Source organism: Schistocerca gregaria, chromosome 1 (assembly GCF_023897955.1).
Source record: "Schistocerca gregaria isolate iqSchGreg1 chromosome 1, iqSchGreg1.2, whole genome shotgun sequence".
NCBI lineage: Eukaryota > Metazoa > Arthropoda > Insecta > Orthoptera > Acrididae > Schistocerca > Schistocerca gregaria.
The window spans coordinates 325,715,554-325,719,052 of record NC_064920.1 but is presented as its reverse complement, the minus strand read 5'-3'; positions in this window follow the sequence as shown (position 1 = coordinate 325,719,052).

The following is a 3,499-nucleotide window of genomic DNA, read 5'->3' as shown; positions in this document are numbered from 1 at the left end:
AATGTCTTTCTGTGATCTGGGCCATGTGCAGATTTTGACAGTATCTTTATGGAAGGCCATTAACTGCTCTTACAGATCATCATTCACGTTGTTGGTTGACAGGTCTTAAGGATCCAACAGGACGACTCGCCAGGTGGGCATGACGTCTTCAAGAATATGAAATTACCGTAGTGTACAAAAGTGGAAGAAAACATCAAGATGCTGACTGTCTATCAAGAAACCCTTTGCAAGGCCATCAAGGCTTTGATGAAGATAGTGACTGTCTCGCTGCACTCCAGGATCTCTGTGCTGTGCAGAAGAAGGACGTCGAGATATCTCAAAATATGCTTGCCTTAAATCGGTCAGAGGATGTCAAAGGAAAATTTAAGGTACTTAATGGATTACTTTGGCAGAAACACTTTGATTCGTTTGGAAAGAGATGGCTACCAGTGATTCCTAAACACATGCACTTAGATGTTCTACAGAAATTCCAGGACACACATGAGACTGGACATTTAGGATTTATTAAGACATAAGATACAATATGCAAGAGATTTTTCTGTCCAGGTTTATTTCTGAGTATCCATTACTATGTGTCGCACTGACGAGAGTACCAGAGGAGAAAGGCACTTCCTCAAAACCACCTGGCTGACTCATACCAATTCCTCCAGCCGAAACGCCTTTCCAGAGTGTTTCCAGAGTGTTCTCGGACGATTTCCAACGTCTGCTGGTGCGATAGATGGATTATACTGATTATCTGACACGCTATGCCATTTCAAAAACCGTGAATAGAGCCGAGGCATTCGAAGTAGCCAAATTCATGGTGTGAGACATTGTATTAAAACACGGTGCTCCAAGGTCGTTAATTACGGATCGAGGGAAAGTTTTCAAATGAATCTTGTGAGAGAGATAAACCGTAGATGCAACATTACCCATTACATGACGACGGCCTACCATCTGCAAACTAAGAGGCTTACTGAACGCCTTAATAAGACCTTGGTCGAGATGCAATCAATGTTCGTCTATGTTGGGCAGGGCAACTGGGCTGAGGTGCTACCTTTCGTCACGTTTGCCTACAACACCGCCAAACAAGATACCACAGGATTTACGTCATTTATCCTGGAGTATGGGCATGAAGCGATGACGACGATGAACACTGTGTTCCCTTTGCATCCTGATGACATGGACGACGACTACATCGGCTAGGTGTTAACCAGAGCTGAGGAAGCTCGGCAGTTAGCTCGACTCCGCACGCTGCAGGCTCGAGGAACGATCGCCAAATATACACTCCTGGAAATTGAAATAAGAACACCGTGAATTCATTGTCCCAGGAAGGGCAAACGTTATTGACACATTCCTGGGGTCAGATACATCACATGATCACACTGACAGAACCACAGGCACATAGACACAGGCAACAGAGCATGCATAATGTCGGCACTAGTACAGTGTATATCCACCTTTCGCAGCAATGCAGGCTGCTATTCTCCCATGGAGACGATCGTAGAGATACTGGATGTAGTCCTGTGGAACGGCTTGCCATGCCATTTCCACCTGGCGCCTCAGTTGGACCAGCGTTCGTGCTGGACGTGCAGACCGCGCGAGACGTCGCTTCATCCAGTCCCAAACATGCTCAATGGGGGACAGATCCGGAGATCTTGCTGGCCAGGGTAGTTGACTTACACCTTCTAGAGCACGTTGGGTGGCACGGGATACATGCGGACGTGCATTGTCCTGTTGGAACAACAAGTTCCCTTGCCGATCTAGGAATGGTAGAACGATGGGTTCGATGACGGTTTGGATGTACCGTGCACTATTCAGTGTCCCCTCAACGATCACAAGAGGTGTACGGCCAGTGTAGGAGATCGCTCCCCATACCATGATGCCGGGTGTTGGCCCTGTGTGCCTCGGTCGTATGCAGTCCTGATTGTGGCGCTCACCTGCACGGCGCCAAACACGCATACGACCATCATTGGCACCAAGGCAGAAGCGACTCTCATCGCTGAAGACGACACGTCTCCATTCGTCCCTCCATTCACGCCTGTCGCGACACCACTGGAGGCGGTCTGCACGATGTTGGGGCGTGAGCCGAAGACGGCCTAACGGTGTGCGGAACCGTAGCCCAGCTTCTTGGAGACGGTTGCGAATGGTCCTCGCTGATACCCCAGGAGCAACAGTGTCCCTAATTTGCTGGGAAGTGGCGGTGCGGTCCCCTACGGCACTGCGTAGGATCCTACGGTCTTGGCGTGCATCCGTGCGTCGCTGTGGTCCGGTCCCAGGTCGACGGGCACCTGCACCTTCCGCCGACCACTGGCGACAACATCGATGTACTGTGGAGACCTCACGCCCCACGTGTTGAGCAATTCGGCGGTACGTCCACCCGGCCTCCCGCATGCCCACTATACGCCCTCGCTCAAAGTGCGTCAACTGCACATACGGTTCACGTCCACGCTGTCGCGGCATGCTACCAGTGTTAAAGACTGCGATGGAGCTCCGTATGCCACGGCAAACTGGCTGACGCTGACGGCGGCAGTGCACAAATGCTGCGCAGCTAGCGCCATTCGACGGCCAACACCGCGGTTCCTGGTGTGTCCGCTGTGCCGTGCGTGTGATCATTGCTTGTACAGCCCTCTCGCAGTGTCCGGAGCAAGTATGGTGGGTTTGACACACCGGTGTCAATGTGTTCTTTTTTCCATTTCCAGGAGTGTATATACGTATGTTTTCTGGCCAGAGGCAGTTCGTTCCGTACTCTCGTACGTGCAAGTGCTGAATAAGCGTTCGTTAAGTGACGTTAGTGTTCGTCATACATCTAATTACACCTTCTTCTACCTGGCAATAAGGAGCTATCTGGTGCAGGGGAGAGTCTGTGCGACAGCTACAACAGTCGCTCAGTGACCTATGCGAAGGTTTATTTCAAGAGGCAAATTTTGACTGTCCAGGAGATGAAGTGGTTTCTATGGGTGCTAAAGAGCTGACAGATACTGCAGCCCCGGCCAGAGTGGCCGAGCTGTTCTAGGCGCTACAGTCTGGACCCACGCGACCGCTACGGTCGCAGGTTCGAATCCTGCCTCGGGCATGGATGTGTGTGATGTCCATAGTTTAGTTAGGTTTAAGTAGTTCTAAGTTCTAGGGGACTGATAACCTCAGAGTTAAGTCTCATGGTGCTCAGAGCCATTTGAACCATATGATGCTGCAGCGGAATATATGTCATCAAGGGGCGTGGTAAGTGCAATCATATTGCTGCGCAGAGTGCTGGTACATTTGAAAACCTGCCATGTCAATTTCCTATTTCTAAATAGTGCAGCCTGCAGCTGATTTACAGTGGGAGTAGCCTATTGAATTATATCACGGCAGGGACGACTGGACAGATGGTTAATGTTGGTGAGTGCATGTTATATGAAAACTTGTAAATGTAATCTTATTGTCAATGATTAAGGATTGTGAAAATTCTGTTTGCTACCTCATTACGTGCAATCTTGAACCCTTCGTATCATTAAGAATAGAGCTTGAAACGAGGAAT